Here is an 11,504-nt window from a genome sequence, read left to right as displayed (position 1 = left end):
GTACGTACCCCTCGGTGTCGCGTTATCCGAACAGGATTTGAGAAAGGTCTCAAATAACACAGCATATCCAATATACAGTGTCGACGATAGTCACTTCACGACGATCGGACGGAATCCTGCTTGTCTTGGGGTACGTTTTGAAAAGTAATGTTTTTTTTCACACAGCACTAAGCAAATGAACGAACGTGTCTATTTAGAACTTCCCATACCCCGGACCCTATCAGCTACTTCTTGCCAAGACCGGGGACATATCCGGGAAGGCTTTTCGGAGATTATCTCAACGGAAATAATCCTCGAAGAACGTCGAACGGCCTGCGTCGCGGGCTGCTTGACGTTCGCTTTCTTCGCTCGCTCTCTTCATTCGTTTCCTGCGAAGGTCCAGCAGGCTACAAGCCCTGGTATTGCCTGGTTCTCACAGAGGAAGATTACAAACACACGCAAGCATCCTGAACAGACAAATAGAGTAAAAACTTCCAAGAAAAGCCGGCGAACTCCGAACACACAATGCAGGTGGGGAGCCGCGCTGACCGGGTTTCCACAGCTCAGGCGGGTGGCAGAACTTTTTGGCTGATAGGGGTCGCTCGAGTCGCAAAATGGCGACGGCCAGCGAGCTGTTTCTGGAAAGGTCTATAGGGTCCGTTTCTCCCTCACTCCCCGCCAGGGCAGCCAGTGCGATGCAGCAACCCGCCGTCGAGTGCGACGTAGCCAAAGTTCTCCGCAGTTAGGCCATGCCTCTCTCCCTTTCCCGAGCGCACCAACCACCACGCACACACACACGTCCCGCTAACGTCACGGGCGCGTTGAGACTTGTTGCCGCAGGCCCCGTCACGCAGGCGACGGTCCCGGACTCGTCGGGACTCGTTTCGCGCAGGCCCCGACAAGCGGGCGACGGTCCCGGACTCGTCTTGACTCGTTTCCGCAGCGTTGAAACTCGGAAGAAGGTCGCCGAAGGTTCCATTCTTAACACCGTGGACATGGCCGCCTCAGGGAGCTGTCTGGCATACACAAGAGCTAAAAGTGCAACGCATACTGATGAACTGAGGACCTGAGTCCCACGTTTCACCTTCATGTTACTGAAAGGTTTCTGGTAAATATGCCGGTCTTTCAGTTTCGGGGCTAATCGTAGTAGCATCTCGTGCGTGGAGTGGTAAAGTCGCACAATGTAGTTCTAGTCTAAGTTTCACTCCCGATGTGAAGCTTGTGGTTGATTATTAGGTGTTTAATGGCGCAAAAAGCAACATAGACCATGCTGCGCCAAAGAGATAATTAAAAGACTCTATAGTAGAAGGAAGGAATTACTATGCAATGCACTATGCAGAGGATCTATAACTGGTGCAGGTAGCCAGTTTTTTTAAGAAAATCTAAAATGTGATCAAAAGGAACTAAAGGTTCATCTCCCAGTAAGAAGACTGGATGAAATGGAAGATATCCAGAAAGTAAAGGAAAACTCGTCCGGCGTTCCTGATCAAAAAATTTGCAGTGCCATAGAATATGCAGTATAGTTAGCGATTCACCGCAATGCTCACAGACTGGGGTGTCCTCACCACAAAGAAGATGTCGATGGGTGATACGTGAATGTCCAATTCTCAAGCGACACATTAAGACTTCATGGCGACGGTCTCTATGGTGCGAACTCTCCCATAACTCCAAACGTGGTTTGATAACATGTAGCTTATTATTTATTTCTTTGTCCCAGTCTTGCTGCCAGGCATAATAAACTGCTTTTTTGAGAACCGGTTTAAAATCTTCTTGAGGCAGCTGAACAGGTGTTTCCAGAGCATCCTTAACGGAGGCTGCTAGCCTATCCGCCTTTTCATTACCTGAAATCCCCACATGGCTTGGTACCCAGCACAGCTTGATATTGTATCCCATTTGGAAAGCCAGGTTTAACTCTGCCTGTACTTGTTGCACGAGCAGATTCTTAGAATCATTGAGGGAACAGAGAGAAAGGATAGCACTCTGGGAGTCCACAAACAAAATAGCTTTTTTGATGTTGTTGCCTAATATATATTCAATAACCATGAGCACACCATAAAGTTCTGCAGTAAAAATGCTAGCAACAGAGTGAAGCCGTCGAGCTTTTACAAAGTGTTCTGAATATACAGCTGAACCGACAAAGTGTGGAGTTTTTGCACCATCAGTGAAGAATTGTGCATAGTCCTTATACTTAGCTTGCAAGGCCATAAACTCTTGCTGAAGAACTAGTGGTGCAACAGATCGCTTATTGTATTTCGCTAGCGACCAGTCACAGGTATAGTGAACCGCCTTCCAAGGAGCAATGCTTCGAACTCTCGTCATCAAGCTACGCTCAGGGAGCGCAAGTTGCAGGGATGTAGACATGCATTGAATGCGGAGGCATAAAGGCCGTACTATACTTGGCTTGTTCTCAAAAAGACGTGAAAAAGGAGATACCTGCAAGCAACGATAGGATGGGTGTTCAGGATCAGATTTGACTTTATAACTATAGCATAGGCTGAGGAACTGTCTTCGCTTTTCTAGTGGCATTTGGTGCGTCTCTGCATACAAACTCGGAACAGGCGACGTTCGGAAGGCCCCCGTGGCAAGGCGAAGCCCAAGGTGATGCACAGGATCCAGCATTTTTAAAGATGACGGTCGTGCCGAGCCATATACAACTGCACCATAATCGAGACGGGAACGAACCAGCGAGTTGTAGAGTCGCAGGAGGCATCTCCTGTCAGAACCCCAGGAGACGTGTGCAAGTACCTTGAGAACATTGGCAGATTTAAGACACTTTCGCTTCAGTTCCTTTAGATGGGGCTGAAAAGTGAGCTTCTTATCAAAAATAACACCCAAAAACTTGTGTTCATGCCTAACGGTTATGTCAGTGCCATTCATCTGCAAGCTGGGATCTAGCGACAACCCCCGACGTAATGAAAAAGGCACGCACACTGTTTTTTCTGGTGCAAACCGAAAACCATTTTCATCAGCCCACTTACTCATCCTATTTATTGCTATCTGCAATTGGCGCTCACAAATTGACAAGTCGAGTGAGGAGAAAGCAATCTGGACATCGTCTACGTACAATGAATAAAAAACTGATGATGGTATAACTGCAGCGAGGCTGTTGATCTTAATTGCGAACAAGGTAACACTCAAGACACCTCCCTGTGGGACGCCGTTTTCCTGTGTAAAAACATCCGAGAGCGTGGATCCCAGGCGGACCTGAAAACAACGGTCTGTCAAGAAGTCCTTTATGCAACGCAGCATGCGACCTCGAACACCGTACCTATACAGGTCCTGAAGTATTCCGTACCGCCATGCCGTATCATAAGCTTTCTGTAAATCAAAAAAGACAGAAAGGCAATGCTGCCGGTTCACAAAAGCCTCACGAACAAAAGTCTCTAACCGGACAAGGTGATCCAAGGTTGAGCGACCTCTTCTAAAACCACACTGGTTTTTATCGAAAATTTTCTTTTGTTCTAGAATGTATACTAGCCTTCTGTTTATAAGCCGTTCATAAGTTTTTCCTAGACAACTAGTCAAAGCGATAGGCCGATAACTTGCTGGTAGGGGAGGGTCTTTGCCAGGCTTCAAGATGGGAATGATGTGTGCTTGCTTCCAGCACTGTGGAAAACAAGAAGCTGCCCATAAATGATTAAAGAAAGACAACAAATTCATCAAGGATTCAGCCGACAAGTGCCTCAGCAGTTCATAATGAATCATATCTGGGCCAGGTGCTGACTGCTTCCTTACTGCAAGGGCTATTTCAAGTTCATACATTGTGAACGGCCGGTTGTAACCAGTATCACTTCCAGAGAAATCAATTGGCTGTTTTTCTGCCAAAGACCTGAACTTTTTAAATTTAGTACTGTAATTTGAAGAACTGGAGACCTCTCGAAAATGATCAGCAAGAATGTCAGCCTGATCTTTTAGTGATGGGGATGATGAAGGAAAAAGGGGAATACTGAAGGAGTGGTAAGTACCCCGAATTTTCCGAACACGATCCCATACCTCTTTTGCAGGAACAAAACTGTTCAGAGAGGATACATATTTTACCCATGAGGTCCTCTTGGCTTGTTTTCGTGTCCAACGAGCTTTTGCTTTGCACTGTTTGAATTTAATCTTGTTCTGAACAGTCGGGTACCGCCGAAACCTTCCCCAAGCCTTATTCTGAGCTTTTATGGTGGTCGTACAGTCCTTGTTCCACCAAGGCTTGCATTTCTTGGGAATATTTCCAGAAGTTCGGGGAACTGACAGAGAAGCAGCATTTATAATTTTTTCAGTAAGGTAAAGAGTCGCTTCCTCAGGAGACATAGCTAAAAAAACAGCGGGATCGACGGCTGCCTCCAGAGAAAATAAAGACCAGTCGGCTTTATCTAATTTCCACTTGGGAGCACAAGCTCGAAGAGAAGGAAGGGATACTGAACTTTCTAAAATTACAGGAAAATGGTCACTACCAAAAGGATTTTCTAAAACCTTCCAAGAAAAACAAGGAAGTAAAGCAGGTGATGATATGGAAAGATCAATGGAAGTAAAAGTATTATGAGGTGCACTAAAAAAAAGTCGGTTGTCTCTTGTTTAAAAGGCAAAGGCCAGATGACAGTAAAAAACGTTCTATGACACCACCACGGGAGTCTTGACGACCACTGCCCCACATGGGGTGGTGTGCATTAAAATCTCCTAAGATTAAAAAAGGTTGCGGGAGTTGGCCCACAAGTCCTTGCAGGTCATGTACATGCACTGGAAGGTTTGGTGGAAGGTAAAGCGAGACAATTGTAATTAGGCGGTCAAGCAGAACACGAACTGCTACTGCCTCTAAGTGGGTCGCAAGAGGGACAGGAGCACAGGCAATACCACTCTGCACAACCACAGCTACTCCACCAGAAGAGCTGTTGCAAGAAACACGGTCCTTTCTAAAAACCTGATGTCGCCGTAGTACCTGTGTATGTGTTTCATTAAGATGAGTCTCCTGTAAACAGATGGCAACAGGCTGGAGCTCATCGAGAAAAAAGTTGACATCATCAATATTTCGTAAAAGACCGCGGCAGTTCCACTGCATTATACCTATATTTTTAACCATTTAAAACAAAATAAGTATAACATACAAATTCTACTAAAAAGCTATATTCCTTACGGTTTAAAATCTATTTTTACACGCGGTGCACTTTGTTTTTTTTTTTTTTTTTTTTGGGGGGGGGGGGGTTATTCTGCCTCCGATTAGAGTCACCGGAGGCAGAGGGGGTGGACTCTGATCTTGAGAGGAGAGCCTCCTCATCAGATCTCGACCCACCCTCATCCATGGGCTCGTCTGCAGTTGCTGGCAGCTGGCCCTTGGAGGTTGACTGCTTTGGCACTTCCCCAGGCTTCCTCTGGGGAGCAGAGGTGTGGGGAGGTAGGCCCCGACCCCGAGAGGTCGAAGCAGCTGGTTGAGCAGGAGACGTCATCTCCTGTTCTGGGGTGGATGCTGGCAAGGCAGCATTCACCTTGCGGTTCGGAGGCGGTGCCACCGGCGCCGCTCCCGGGGGGTTTTGAGGGGGACCGTGATGGGAGATGCAGGTCGTCCGGAGACGTCTGCGTTCCCATCGAAACCATTGGCCGAGCTGGTCCCCTCCGCACGGCCTCGGCATAAGTGCCTTTTGAAACAAAGGCAAAACGCTTCTTTGCCTCAGTATACGTGATGTTTTCAGTGACTTTTAATGTAACAACTTCTTTCTCGTCTTTCCACACAGGGCAAGAGCGGGAGTATGCCGGGTGGTTGCCACCACAGTTTGCGCAATGGGGCTCATTATTGCACGCATCTGTGACGTGCTCCTTGCTGGAGCACTTTGCACAGGTGTCCCTTCCCCGACAGTTCCGTGACCCATGGCCGAACCTCTGGCACTTAAAGCACCGTTGAGGGTTCGGCACATAACGTCGGACACGGCACTGAAGGTAACCTGCTTTTACAGTCTGTGGCAGAGTGGTTGAATCGAAAGTCAAAATGATGTGTTTTGTCTTCCGTTCCACACCATCACGGCGGATAGTGATTCGTCGTGCATCTGTAACTCCTTGACTAGAGAGGCCCTCAATTATCTCTGGCTCAGGTGAGTCAAGCAAGTCATCCTCAGAAATGACTCCTTGAACACTGTTCAGTTTGCGGTGAGGACTGACGCTTACCTTGTAGTCGGAGACAAGGTTGAGTTTGAGAAGGGCATCACTCTGCTGCTTTGTGTTGACCTCGACAAGGAGATCATCAGAAGCCATCTTTTTTGCACTGTAATTGGAGCCAATAACACTCTCAAGAACTTTGGAGACCAGAAAGGGAGAAAGTTTGCCAAGTGGCTTCTCACCTTCCGAGTGCATTACAAGGAATTTCGGGAATTTCTGCAGTACGAAAGATTCTTTCATCATGTTCAGTGCTTCGGTGCGGCCCCTTTTGGGGGGCCGATCAAAAGGTTGAAGTTTGGAACCCATATGAAGGGGGAGGGTTTTCGGAAACTGTGGTGCACCGCCCACCACCGAGCCCAACAAGGGAATAGGTAACGCTCCATAACAAGAATGGCTTGGCTGAAGACGTTACTCTATTAGTGCTGCCCAGTTTCTATAACCAAGTGTGGTTCTAGACAAGGTGTCTGTCGCCACCCAGGGTTAGCCCTTGCCGCCAAAAGAGTTGAAAAAGGAAAGAAGAGAAATGAGAAGAGTGAAAAGAAGGAGAAGACAAGGGTGAAGGAAGGGAGGGGATAGTAGAAGTGGCGACTAGACTGAATCATCCTGGCCGGGCCTTACCAGGACTCCCGTCTATGAGAAGCGGGGGCCGAAGTGGTGTATTGCCTCGCCCGGGGGGCCCCGAAGGGTCCAAACCTACCCCGGGCTTGGCTCAACCACCAGGATGCCCTTTTCCCCAGACACGGGAAAGCCACGCACAGCCATACGTGGGCGGGCGAACCCGCATGGCTCGGGGTCCGTGGAGACGCCACTCTCCAAACACCTGCTTTCACAGGTGCCCCCTGCGGGGTGTGAAGCTTGTGGGCTTGCAGGTTGTTACGGGTGGTCTTTATCAGGTGCGGGACATCAAGAATAAAATAGACACTTTCATTTCTCACTTTGAAGAATGGCTGCTCAACAGACACTCCAAGTTGACGCGCCAAACTTACGTTGGAGGCACCCTGGTCACAGACCACTGCTTTGATAGTAAAGCCAATGTCCTTCAGCTGCTCAATCAATGACATAAGCAGGTTACGAGTTACAGAGGATGGTGTTGACGTATGCCCAATAGTGTTTGCTACAGGTTGCATCCACCTCCTAGAAACTCCAGAGAGGAGGAAAACCTGGGCTCTGTCAGCAATACTGGAAGTTCGCTCAACACCATCATCTGCAAATCCGAGGACAACATCCTGCGCCACATCGTATGACAAGTTCTTTTTCAATATCCTCTCGTCAAACACTAAAGTACAAATGCGGTCGCGTTCATTCCATGACTTTGTTTTTGACGCAATCGATGACATGATGCCTGGAATGATACCTGGCGTCATTTTGACATTGGCGAGCCACCTTCGTAGTGAACGCCGAAATGGTAGCGTGAACACTGAAGACATAAATAGGTATGCCCGCGGTCCATGAAAATTCAGATGGAGCGCAAATTTCTTCAGCCACAGTGGAAATCGCTTCCCCTTGCCCTTCGACCTATTCTTTATATGCGATGATATGAGGTGAAATACCTCTTCAGAAACATGAGGCCGAATTATTTCCAGAGCTTGAGAAGCTGTCTGAGGCGTCTTCAGCCGCTGTTTCCGCAGTCTGGCTATCGTCTTTCTGTAGCTGGAAATTCTCACCTGGAGTCGCTTGATAACGTCCTCGGGCCTTTTCGTGAGCTTGCGGCAAACAGGTGCAGGATGGTTTGGACCAGCTATAAAAATGGCGACAAGTCAGTGAGATTAAGAACAGTTGCAATAAGTGCGATACGATTTAACCATTACAAGCACCACTAACCTGTAGCATACCAGGTAAGGTGTGGAGTGAAGCCTGAATTTTCTTCTTGTGCTTTACCATTTAAGCACTGTCAAAGCCAGTGAAAGTTCTGACCACCAATTACGTTATTCTTTTACTAGTCATGTAAAATGTTCTGTACTAAATGTCTTCACGTAAAATCCTTGATAACCTTGCAAGTTCGAAAGGCTGAAATAGCATGAAAAACGCAAAACAGCCATGAAAAATTCACTTGAAACCTCCGCTCGATATGTGTGTTCCATTTTCCCACACCTCCCAGTCATTAGTAATACAAATGGTTAGATCGGTATGCCACACACACGAAGCAAAGACTATAGCTTATAAAGGGACCTAGAATTCTTTAAACTGATCCTTCTGGGACATATTGTATTATCTACTGGCTATAGAGGTTCACACAAATATGTTTCAAAAAGTGGCGAAAGCAAAATGGGACACTTACAGTGTTGACCTGGACCACAGTGGTCAGCGAAAAGACCAGAAGAGCTGGTTGCCTGACTTGAGTCTGGAAGAGTGTGCATATTAGGCACAGGCTGGTGCTTTAAAATAACTATATTACCGAGTGCCGCAGAGTGCATTACTGCGGAGCTGCATGGGAGTGGTGAATTCTGCAGTCTGTCGGGCTCTGCCTGGTCTGGAAAGGTTCCATTATTAGACACAGAAGTGCACCATGACGAGATAACCTCTTACCAAGCACAGCACGGCTCGCTGCGACGGAGCTGCACTGGAGTGAAGGGCCAGACGAGCTGGTTGCCTGAGTGGGACCTGGAAGAGTGCGCATATTGGGCACAGGCTGATGCTTTAAAATAACTCTATATTACCGAGACTGCAGAGTGCATTACTGCGGAGCTGCATGGGAGTGGTGAATTCTGCAGTCTGTCGGGCTCTGCCTGGTCTGGAAAGGTTTCATTATTAGACACAGAAGTGCACCATGACGAGATAACCTCTTACCAAGCACAGCACGGTTCGTAGCGACGGAGCTGCACTGGAGTGAAGGGCCAGATGAGCTGGTTGCCTGAGTGGGACCTGGAAGAATGGGCTTATTAGCCTACACAGAGAAGTTACTTATACCTTTGTGTATATGAGGGAAACACATTATTTCAATCACCTATCGCAGATGCTTAGTTTATGGGAGGACGAACAGTAGACACAGCTGATCGCACTAGGGTTGTTTGCCCTGGGTCCATAAAATCTTTTGCAGTGAAGTGATCACTGCAGACGGCGATAGGTGGCATAGAGTTGCGAAGCAGACTTTCCAAGAGGATCGTACTTCTTGGCATAGTCGAGTCAAGCCTTTGACCTGGAATATATATTATTTTCCAATGTGTTAAATGTACACGTTGGCACAAAATGTTAGATGCCAATCTGCAACCCTCTCTTCGACATTTTGGCTCCGCTTGCAAGCGATGGGGACATATTTTTATTTGGAAGGTTTGCTTTGGATGTCTCAACGCACACAGACAAATTTGGGCTTCTGCTCCAGAGTAGTGCAAAAGTAGCTCAACTAAGAAATCATGGTTTTTGCGCGAGAGGACGAACACAAGGGAGTACAACAAGCACAAGCGCGCTTGTTCTTGTTGTCCACCCTTGTGTTTGTCCTTTCGCACAAAAAACACGATTTCTAACGTTCACTAACTCGCCCAACAACAGGTCATTTTATAGCTAATTAACAGCAGGTGCACATTCACATTTCTTTAGGAAAAGACAGTATCAGTAGAGAGCAATATTCACCCCACCATGAAGCAGCGCTTTTATAACTCAAATTTAGCGCCACATCAAAAACGATACATTCAAGCTACGTATGAGACAAATCAAGGGCTGCTCCTTTTCCTTTAACAATTTTGTCTTATAAGATTAATGTGTCAGTTTTTATCTTCAAAGACAAAGTGGTAAGTCAGTACTAAAATTAGTATAACTGACCTGAGATCGCTTAGCCCAAATCCCCACATTACAGTTAAGGCATCCAGTCAACTTTAGCGCTTTATTTAAAAGCGCATTCTAGTAATTAATTATGTTGTGAAGAAAAATAAATTATTGGGATTTTTTTATATGGTTCAAATGGTTCCAAGGAACTATTGACAAGAAGGAGCTCACGCCAACCTACCTTGCGTCACGCGGGATTCGGAAAAATTTTGTGCCGGGTTTCTTGTGCGTTTTACGGTTGTTTTCGCACCATGCGACACAGCAGTAGCTACCGTAGTAGCAACCGGAGGGCATCTGAGAAAGAAAAAAATGTAAGATATAAACACAAATATTCGTAGCTCTTAGTACGATAGCGCAGCCCATGTAACAATAATAACACACACGGGAAAAGCCGGCTGCTGTCTGAGGTTTATTTCGCAGCATCTGTTGGACCTCTGAGCATACAAATAACGGGTAAAACCAACGGACACGATACAGTTCGCTTTTTTCTCTTGCCCTTGTATGCGCACGCTGTGTTTTGCTCGCGACTAAGCAATAACAAAGAAATTAGAAAACGTCTTACCTTCTGAAGAAACCTGTTAGGCGCAGACAATATCCACGTTGTGCTCACATTCTGCTCGCTGTACTCACATGTGCTCAACACAAAACGCGTTGACAGGCGTCAGGCACCATGCGGTCACGCCGTCCACGCACGCACGCGTCCGTCCGTCCGTCCCGCTTTAGCCACTCCAGCCGCTTTCTCATGCGAGCGCCTATCCAGAGACCTTGCCCGTGCCTTTCGTTTCCAATTTCTTTCACCACAGTCTCAGGCGTTATTGCATGGTTATCATCATCATCACGACCACGCGAACGGACTCCCTACGAGCTTTTTTTCCCTACGCTGGCCTTGTCCCCCTTGTCCCCAGATCTAGGCACGGGCAAGGTCTCTGGATAGGCGCTCGCCTTTCGCGAAGCAACTGCAGGAACCGGAACTGGCCCTTACATCACGTGATCTTCTTAACGTAGTAAACAAAAACTATTTCACCCTTTATGATACTTGCAACAATTTTAAATATAATAAAATTAATACTTGAGTATTTATTTATAACAAACCTCACGAAATATCTTCATTCTTTGGCACACTGGCACCACTTAGCGGTCGGTGAGAAAACTAAACGCTCGGCCGCGAAACGGCTCGAGTGGCCACTCTTTCCCTTGTGTAGATTACTCTATGAGAACACGGCACATTTCGGGGATCTATTTCACGCAGCGTATAACGCAGGCCTTTTCACACTTCGATACTGGCGCCATCTAGAAGTCGCGCGTTCAACCACTTCACGAGCCGCGCGCCATCTGGTGTCTGAAACGGACGAAAAAATAGAGGTACCGCGCCCTCCTTGTTCAAGCAAACTAGAGAAATGCACGCAAAAAAAAAAAAAAAAAAAAGTCGTTAGTTGTTTATACAGCAGGGGTTTAGTCTGCCAGAACATGGCGACATTGTTACCCATTGTAGATTAACAATTTTGCCAGTGCAGTACGACTGCTAGCCTGGGGTCTTTAACGTGCACCACGCAGTAGTGAGGTAGTGATACACGACCGCACGCCGATACGATGTTCATCCAGATCGAAACGGGAAAAGGGTGGGGATTGAACCCAGG

The 11,504-nt window shown here is 47.1% G+C and overlaps 2 long non-coding RNA genes across 3 annotated transcripts; both read right to left on the bottom strand.

The window, feature by feature from the left end:
• Positions 1–8,023: 8,023 nt before the first annotated feature.
• Positions 8,024–8,542, bottom strand: LOC115331006. Its single transcript, XR_003920389.2, has 3 exons — positions 8,504–8,542; positions 8,387–8,449; positions 8,024–8,115 (listed from the first exon to the last, which is right to left on the bottom strand). It is a non-coding gene; the product is annotated as an uncharacterized LOC115331006 (long non-coding RNA).
• Positions 8,543–8,929: 387 nt separating this feature from the next.
• On the bottom strand, positions 8,930–10,594 carry LOC115331004. 2 transcript variants are annotated; one of them, XR_003920388.4, is made up of 4 exons: positions 10,430–10,594; positions 10,049–10,161; positions 9,053–9,244; positions 8,932–8,970 (listed from the first exon to the last, which is right to left on the bottom strand). It is a non-coding gene; the product is annotated as an uncharacterized LOC115331004 (long non-coding RNA). The 2 variants fall into 2 exon arrangements; XR_003920387.4 differs by lacking the exon at positions 9,053–9,244 and having other exon boundaries at positions 8,930–8,970.
• Positions 10,595–11,504: the final 910 nt, after the last annotated feature.

Source organism: Ixodes scapularis, unplaced genomic scaffold (genome assembly GCF_016920785.2).
Source record: "Ixodes scapularis isolate PalLabHiFi unplaced genomic scaffold, ASM1692078v2 PGA_scaffold2__306_contigs__length_199485367, whole genome shotgun sequence".
Lineage (NCBI taxonomy): Eukaryota > Metazoa > Arthropoda > Arachnida > Ixodida > Ixodidae > Ixodes > Ixodes scapularis.
The sequence above is the reverse complement of the archived record's forward strand: the minus strand, read 5'-3'. Positions and strand labels throughout refer to the sequence as shown.